Genomic DNA, 9,217 nt, shown 5'->3' with positions numbered 1-9,217 from the left:
TCTCCTCCTAATCTTTCCTTCTCCATAAACTCCCAAGTCTCTCCTCCTGCCTGACCCCCAGGGGTACCCCTCTCTCAGGACCCCTCTTTACTCTCTCAGCAAATCTTTTTTGCTGGAGTCTCTTCCCTCCAGAAAACTCTTCCCTTCACTAAATCCTGTCTTCTCATTCACCAGTCTCTCTTTCTCCTCCCCTGCTGGCCGGGGGTCTCTCCCTTTTCTACTGTGTTCTTCATCACCTTCCCCCTCCTTAGAAGCTATGGCTCTGGCTGCATTGCCTGTCTCATCTCTGACCTCTCTTACCTCCTTACAAACTGCAGTTCTGTCTGTCTCCTCCCGACCCCTCCTCCTTCCTTACAAACTGTGACTGTGCCTCTTTCCTCCTCGTCCTCTCCCCTCTCCTCAGAGCTCTAAATCCTTTTGACTCCTCTGACCACGTGGCGCCACACCAGTACTTTACCCTCTTCCTCCTCCTCCTGCAGATTCTGACCCTCCTTCTTTCCATCCAGCTGCTCACACTGTCCATCCGTCTGCCTTCTCTCTTCCTCCTCTCTTTGCCGGCAACTCCCTGCCATCTTGAAAACCTTAAAAAAGCAGAATTGTATATTAAGCTATGTGAGTAAGTAATCTATCTTGTCTCTTTTTTTGTCAGAAAATATCTTTAGTATAATTTTAATTGAAACAAGTAAAGCATGCTCATTTAAATTTCTTAATTCATAATATGTGAAGTCTTTGTTTAATGTGTAACTGTGTCTGTTTCTAAGGCCTTAAACCAATAATTACCCACCTCTTAAACCAGGCTTACTCATCCCCACAGACTCTCCCTGCAATACCCCCATCCTTCCTGTTCGAAAACCTTCAGGAGTTTATCACCTCATACAAGACTTACACCTTATCAATGAGGCAGTAATTCCCCTCCATCCAGTAGTCCCTAATCTCTATAAATTATTGTCCCACATTTTCTCAAACACCACTCACTTCAGGGTTCTAGACCTCAAGAATGCCTTCTTTACCATTCCTCTACAACCTGACTCTTACTTTCTGTTTGCCTTTACCTGGACACTAATGCAGCCCAGCACTTACATGAACTGTCTTACCCCAGGGGTTCAGAAACAGCCCACACCTGTTTTGGCAGGCACTAGCTCAGGATTTAACAGCATGCAATCTCAAAACTAGTACTCTCTTACAATATGTAGATGATCAACTCCTCGGCAGCCCCCCCGCCTGCCTCAAGGAGACACATTACCACCCTTCTTAACTTCCTCACTATGAAGTGATATCGTGTCTTCTCTGCTAAGGTTCTACTTCATTCTCAGTCCCTAGTCTATATAGACATCACCTTAACCCCCACCACCTGAGGTCTCACCCTAGATCAAACTCAGACCCTCCACAATCTCCAACCACCTACCACCACAGATTAATCTTTTCTTCCTTGGTCTAATAGGCTTTTTTAAACACTGAAAACCCAATTTTGCTCTTAGTCAAACCCCTCAATGAGATCTTCTGAGCATGGTTTTTACGGTCTATAATGACCAAAGAAGTAACAGAAAAGGCAAATAAGGCCCAAAAGAAGTCAGAAAACACCAGCTTTTGGCTCCAGCACCCTAAAGGGCTTCATAGGATTCCATCAGGGCCCTACTTCAAGAGTGATAAAAAGGTCATTGAACTGAAGCCTGCCAGGCTTCCTGGGCCCATCAAGGGACAAACCTCTGCTGTGGAAAGAGGGACATAAGAAGGTAAGCTGCCCCCCTGCTCTGTGGAGGGAGGGTCCAGTCTCTTCTAGCCCTGCTCCAGCTACCTGTGATCTGACCTTGCCTAGCATGCTGGGAATTGCCACTGAAGTCCCAAGGACATTGTTCTCCTGAACGATGGTATCTCTTCCAAATAGCAGATACTCTAATCTCACGTCTTGTAAACACAAGGGTCATCTACCATGCCTCCCTTGAATATTTAAGTTTTATTTATCCCTCAAATATCTCTACTGTGGGTATTGACAGTCTGAGTTTGTTACTTTATTTAATGTATAGCATCTCCTTTGTTCCTCTTATCTCAATGCCCATGCGTATTATAGGCTGGGAACTGCTGCTAATTCCAGCTAGAAGCAGTGGTCACTAGGACTTAAACTCTAACTACAAAGTGTAGAAATGTAACCACCCTTTCCCTAAGTACTTGCAGAATTTAAAGGTTACTCAGCAAATTGTCCAAAGACTGTCCAAGAGGCACTTCCAGCATTACATCACCCAAGGACTGACTTTCACATGGACAGATCCACACATCGTGATCCCGACAACTCCCACTGCTGCTAAAGTTGAAAAACGGCATGCCTTACTCCAATCACAAACCTGAAGCTGGTTGGTCTACGTATGGCAAATATATGAAAACACTAAGGACTCTTTTAATCAGGCTTTGGGAAAAGGGAAACTAGGATAAAAAGAAAGTCAACTTAATTGTCACTAAAGGTTAAAGATTTTTAAATCAAGAGTTCTGACTAGAAAGGAATTGTATGGCTTTGATAATAGAAGGTATAAAGTATGGAAATATTTTTGAAAGAAAAAGGAAAAGTAAGTTGTTATGAAGGCCAGTTATTCTGGATAAGAAAGTGAATGAAAGCTGAAGATTTATGTAAGTTGTAGAAGGTTTGTGCAGGTTATAGGTTTGTAAAGAGAAAAAAGAATTTGTTCAGTCAGAAAACTGGTTTTCAAAGAATGTTTAATCAGTCACCCTAGCTACCAATCCTCTACTCTCCCCACTTATTGGGATGACTCTTTCCTCCACCCTGACCATCTGGAGCTCAGAAACAGAGTAACGAAACTGACCCCTTGTCCTTCCATTCTCTATTCACCTCTCAACCTGCCTTAACCAATCAGGTGCTTTCTACTCATGTGGGACCACAAGTATATGTATCTCTTTACTAATTGTACAAAAACCTGTACTCTAATCTGTCTCACCTCAAATATCAACCTAATCCCACTTCTTGAGCCTCTTCCAGTTCCTAATACACTATCCATCAATTTAAGGACCAAACGAGCTATACAGGTAATTTCTCTTCTTGTTGCTTTAAAAATTTCTATAAAAGTAGGTCTAGGGGCAGGAGGACTGGCTACTTCCCTGTTTTATTCCTATTTGTTCTCTCTCTCTCTCTCTCTCTCTCTCTCTCTCTCTCTGAAGCCCAGCGAATTCGTAAACATGGAATCAGCGGTTTCACACAAACTGGGCATCTTACTATTACCTTTCATTAGTCCATTCACTCTCCTATTTATTTTTCTAACTTTTAAACCCTGCCTCTTACGTTTGTTCACTAATTTCTTACAGAACCACATGCACACCTTCACGAATCAGAAAATTGGAAAAATCTACCTAACCCTACACATCAACCCTGAAACCTGCCCTCGCCCTCATGAAACAGAAAAATCTGAAACCCTATATCAGCAAACCTCCTAAATTCTATCTTTCAACCTCTACAGGTCCCCTAACCCTAAAGCTTTCCCATATCCCTGAAGAACTAGGAGAATGAATAACAATCACCTCTTAATGCTTCTCAGTCTTTTTACCCTTCACATGGTAAAAGGACAAGATCACTGGGTCTTTTTGGCTGAAGAAGAGCCTACAAATGGACATGAAACATTTCTTTTAACTCAAACTAACTGCTCTCTCCAGGGCTGCCAGGAAAGAATATCTCTAACTTTACCATGGAAGAACTTTCACACACACACACACACACACACACACACCTGTTATACAACCTTCCTTATCTCTGCAGTCCTGATCTCCAAATAACTTGCCTCTTTCTTTATCAAGTTCCTACAGCCCCGGATGAGAGAAATCTCTAGGATTACCTACAATCAAATGCTCCTACACTCCTATTCCCCAATACCCCAAGGAGAACTTCATGAGGGAAATATCAAATAGGTAGGGATGACAGCAGGAAGAAGCTGCCCCTCAGCCTGAGAAGTTCCCTCCTGAATGTTCTCCAAACCCCCTTTCTTTTAAACCACACATATTCAGTCCTTCTAAAAACTTACAACAGGTTCCCTGTCTCTTAAAATCTCCATATGTCCTCCCGTTCGAGAGGAACCAGACCAGCACGTCTCATGAGGCTCATCCAGGAGACCATATATCACCATGTCACTCTGTCCACTTGGCACTCGCAGCAAGCAATCCACAATTATTTCCTCGCAAATTTTTTTCACTTTCTCACTCAGGTTTTCAGAGACATCGCCTGGTTCAGACCTTACAGCATGGAAATTGATGACCTCCTTAACTGGATGAGGGACTTGGCTTAGCAAGATTCCCTTCTTGAGTTCTCTCCAGAAGAAGCAATAATTTTCCAATTTTTTCTCCTCTTTCTCCTCATCACCCCTTACCATATATTATAAAATTAATAACTGCCTTTCTTTTATATGTAACCACAAAGTTGAGAAATGATAGATATATGTATTTCAAACTGCCCTCTTGATGTTTTGCTTATCTGTCAGACCTCACCATTACTGGACTATTGCCCCTGAAACAGGAATTCCAAAAAGCTGAGAAGCCACCCCAAGGAGGGGCTCCGGACATACCAGGATTTTTGATTCAACACCCACATGCTCGAAGCCCCCCAAGGAGGAGCATTCCGGACATACCAGGACTTTTGCCTCGTATCCCCTCAGGCTCTCCCAAACACTATATAACTCTCCCCTAGTCTGTAACCCCGTGCACTTCTCCTGGAGAAGTGCCCCGCAGGTCTTTCTCCTTTAATAAAGCCTGCACATCTGGTGATGGAGTGCCAGCTCACTCTTACAATTATCATAGATGTAAAAGACAACAGACAGGCTTGAGAAAAAGTAAGCATTGACCTTTGTTTAGAGAGAAAATACTGCCTTGGCTGGATATCTCAGTTGGTTGGAGCATTTTCCAGAAGCACTGATGTTGCCAGTTTGATACCCAGTCGGAGCACATAAAGAAACAGATAGATGTTACTGTCTATCTCTCTCTCCCTCTTTTTCTCTCACTAAAACCAATAAATAAAATTTAAAGAGAGAGAGAGAGAGAGAGAGAAATGCCTCCCTAGGACATGACTACCCACCACGAACTGCTTTTAGTTAGAAAGTTTTAATTTAGACCATCCTATGTGTTTACTTTAGGTCTCTGAGTTTGCAAGGCCATTGTGCAGGCTTACCTGAGATTGTCAGGTTTAGTTTGTGGCCCCATCTTTTTTAGAAAAAAGTTTATTTTCTCTTTGTTCATTCACATACCCAACAGACGGTAATTTGTGGGACAATTATTAAGATATATATGTGTGAAAGCCAAGTGTTGGGCAGATAAAATGTATTATGCTCACTTTGTTAAAGTGGCACTGCCCACGTGGAGGCCATTGCCCAGGTGATATTAATGTGTGTCTCTCTGGGCAGGCAGAATCCTTGTAGCCTGGGGCTTGGTTTTGGGATTAAGCCTTTCCTACCCTTTTTGATGTGGGGTGGTACAATCCAATCATGCCTCAGAGAAGTGACTCTACTAGAGACATCCCTATTTTGTATATTGGATTAGAGGTTGTGAAGCTACAATATAAAATGGGGGCAGAACAGAGTTTGTGCTCTTGGTTTCTGAGATTATCATTAGAGGAGAGAGCAGAGCAGAGAGCAGAAGGAGGCCACGTGGAGTAGGCCAGGAGAAGCAGCCAAGATGGCGGAGTGTTGAGTGAGAAGCGTGTTAGAGCAGAGTTTGTGTAGGGAGAAGGAAGGAGATGGGGAACAGAGGTGAATAAGTCTGGTGAGCTAGAAATCTTTGATTCTACTTGGATAAGTTAGTAGCTTTGTGAGCACTGAATGTGAGTGGGTTTTGGAGCTGTAAAGCCAGAAGCCACGGCCACTATCACAGCAGCCTCCCGGCCCATGCAGGTTCGCATTGGATTCGGACAGTCGGTAAAGAAAGAGTGGAGCCAAAAACTGATGGGCCATAGTCTTTAATTCTAGCTTGCACCTGGCGGGCAAGTAAAAATACACACTGGGCTCCAAAACCCAATCACATTCAGTGCTCACAAAGCCACTGACTTATCCGAGTTTCCTAGAATCAAAGGTTTCTAGCTCACCAACCTTATTCTCCTCAGTTCCCCATCTCCTTCCTTATCCCAGATACAAAGTCTGCACAAACTGGCATCTCACTCAGCACTCCGCCATCTTGGCTGCTTCTCCTGGCCTCCTCCATGTGGCCTTTCTCTGCTCTCTGCTCTGCTCTCTCCTCTAATGATAATCTCAGGAACCAAGAGGCAAACTCTCGTTCTGCCCCCATTTTATATTGTAGCTTCACAACCTCTAATCCAATATACAAAATAGGGAAGTCTCTAATACAAAGTCACTTCTCTGAGGCATGATTGGATTGTACCACCCCACATCAAAAAGGGTGGGAAAGGCTTAATCCCAAAACCAAGCCCCAGGCTACAAGGATTCTCAACACACATTAATATCACCTGGGCGACGGCCTCACGTGGGCAACGTCATCTTTAACAAAGTGAGCATAATACATTTTATCTGCCCAACAGGAGCCCTGTGTGTTTTTACTTGCCTGCCGGGTGCAAGCTAGAATTAAAGATGGCGGCCCACCAGTTGTTTCTTTACCAACTGTCCGAATCCAATGCGAACCTGCATAGGCCAGAAGGCTGCTGTGATAGTGGCCCTGGCCTTGGCCTCTGGCTTTACACCAAGAAAGATACAGGTTATTTTAGTAGGTTGGTTTGTACAGATCTATTTTGATGTTGATTTCCTGTCTCTGGTGTAAAGAACATACGGTATATATTTACTTTTTGTTAGGTTTCAGTGCAGGACCCCTTTAAACTCAAACTTCCCTCACCAAACCTCCCACTAGGGCAACTTTCTCATTAACCATCTCTGTCATCTGACCTCTCCCTCCCCTTAAGCAACTCTACTCACCCCAGGAGGATCTGGAAAGAGTCCTTGAGACAAAGTCTTCTGGAGAAGCTTGGGGATTGGGAAAGGGAGACAGTCTGTGACCAAGGCCACAAACCATGATGTGCTAATCTGAGCATGTCCAGGTGCACCAACCCCCACATCAGCAGATGCCTGCAGTAGTCCCTATATAAGACACTCCCTTTCAGCAGCTCTCTGCTGATGCCACTAGGTCTCAGCCCATCTGCTTTACAGATGCATAAATAAACTTCTTATAAAACCCTTTAGGCGTCTGTACTGTTATAAAGTACTGCACCCCAGATTCTGAAAGGCACTGTACCTCATTTTATTGAGTTCACATAGAGACACCTAGTCCAAATGAATTTTGAAGAGTTTTATTAGAGGAGGAAATTTTAATATGCTGGCTGCATATGGCTGACATGAGGCATCTGCAAGCCCAAATCTGCAGTCCCAAAAATAGTTCAGGGGCTGCTTGTATACCCTTGATCACATACAGGTGGGGGAGAGCAAGACATGATGGCATAGGCTGGCAACATTTGTTTAGGGGATACACAGAAACAATAAGACTTTTAAAGTAACACAATCAAAGATGTTTACAAATCTTTCAGGGTTCAACTTCCCTCACTAGCCTAGAAGTATTTTACCCTCAAGATTCCAGGAAGGGGGAGGAACTACAATCATTGCAAGGTAGTATGTAAATTCTGCCTCCTATTGAAAGAAAAAGTTTCTAGGTTAACCTTTATTTTAGATTTAAAACTGAATGACCATTGTTCTTGCAAGCGAGAAACTTCTACATTCTTGTCCCTCCCCTCCCTAAAGGAGGGATGGGACAGCAAAGCTTGACTTTTTTTCTTAGAATATCAATATCAATTTTCAGCTTTTTGGTACCTTACAACAGTATGGCCCTCCTTTGGCAACCTAAAACTCTTATTTTTTTAGAGAGAGGGAGAGATTGACAGATAGGAAGGGAGAGAGAGAGTAAGGGAGAGAGAAGCATCAACTTCTTGCTCCACTTAGTTGTACATAGACTGCTTCTCATATGTGCCTTGACCAGAGATGAAACTGACTACTATAGGCTTTGTAAAGCCAGCAGCCATGGCCAGGGCCACCATCACAGCAGCCTGGCCCATGCAGGTTCGCATTGGATTCGGACAGTCGGTAAAGAAACAACGGAGCCAAAAACTGGTGGACCATAGTCTTTAATTCTAGCTTGCACCCGGCAGGCAAGTAAAAATATACACTGGGCTCCAAAACCCACTCACATTCAGTGCTCACAAAGCCACTGACTTATCCGAGTTTCCTAGAATTAAAGGTTTTTAGCTCACTAGCCTTATTCTCCTCAGTTCTCCATCTCCTTCCTTATCCCAGATACAAACTCTACACATACTGGCATCTCACTCAGTACTCGCCATCTTGGCTGCTTCTCCTGGCCACATGGCCTCTTTCCGCTGCTCTCTGCTCTGCTCTCTCATGCTAATCATCCCAGGAACCAAGAGCGCAAGCTCCTATTGTGCCCCTATTTTATAGTGTAGCTTCACAACCTCTAATCCAATATACAAAATAGGGAAGTCTCTAATACAAAGTCACTTCTCTGAGGCATGATTGGATTGTACCACCCCACATCAAAAAGGGTGGGAAAGGCTTAATCCCAAAACCAAGCCCCAGGCTACAAGGATTCTCAACACACATTAATATCACCTGGGCGATGGCCTCATGTGGGCAGGGCCATCTTTAACAAAGTGAGCATAATATATTTTATCTGCCCAACAATCCACCCCTATGCTCACTTTACTACCCACAATTTACATCACCAGCATCCCCATGCAAGGAAATGAGGCACATTACACAAATTACCACAGCACAAATCATACATTTTCAACAATCACAAAGGTACACTTCACCAGGCTCTGAGCACTTAGCCCAAAGCACAAAATGTCCTCAGCCTTCTCTCTAGCCACGGAAAAAGCTTCCCGGGGCAGGGGAGTGCTTCCAGCAAAGCCACCCCCCACCCCCATCAGGGTATTTCACATTGTCCAAAATTCGTAATTCGTTAAGTCCATCCAACAAAGGAGCCAATGCCCACTCTGGTCGTCGTCCAGGAAATCAGTCCACGCACATGGGGTGTCAGCCACCCCCCTCATTCCTGCCGTCTTGGCAGGTCTTACACTGTCCCAAAGAGGAGTACGTGGCAATGGCAGTCAGCATTTCCATCTCTGCTCTGGCAAGCTTGTCCAGCCCTATGTCCCAAAATCGCAGACCTACCAGGGCTGTAGTAGGTGCTCCTTCCAGCTGCGCTTTCATCTTATGGAGACTGTGGG

This window comes from Saccopteryx leptura, chromosome 3, assembly GCF_036850995.1.
Source record: "Saccopteryx leptura isolate mSacLep1 chromosome 3, mSacLep1_pri_phased_curated, whole genome shotgun sequence".
NCBI classification, from domain to species: domain Eukaryota; kingdom Metazoa; phylum Chordata; class Mammalia; order Chiroptera; family Emballonuridae; genus Saccopteryx; species Saccopteryx leptura.
The sequence above is the reverse complement of the archived record's forward strand: the minus strand, read 5'-3'. Positions refer to the sequence as shown.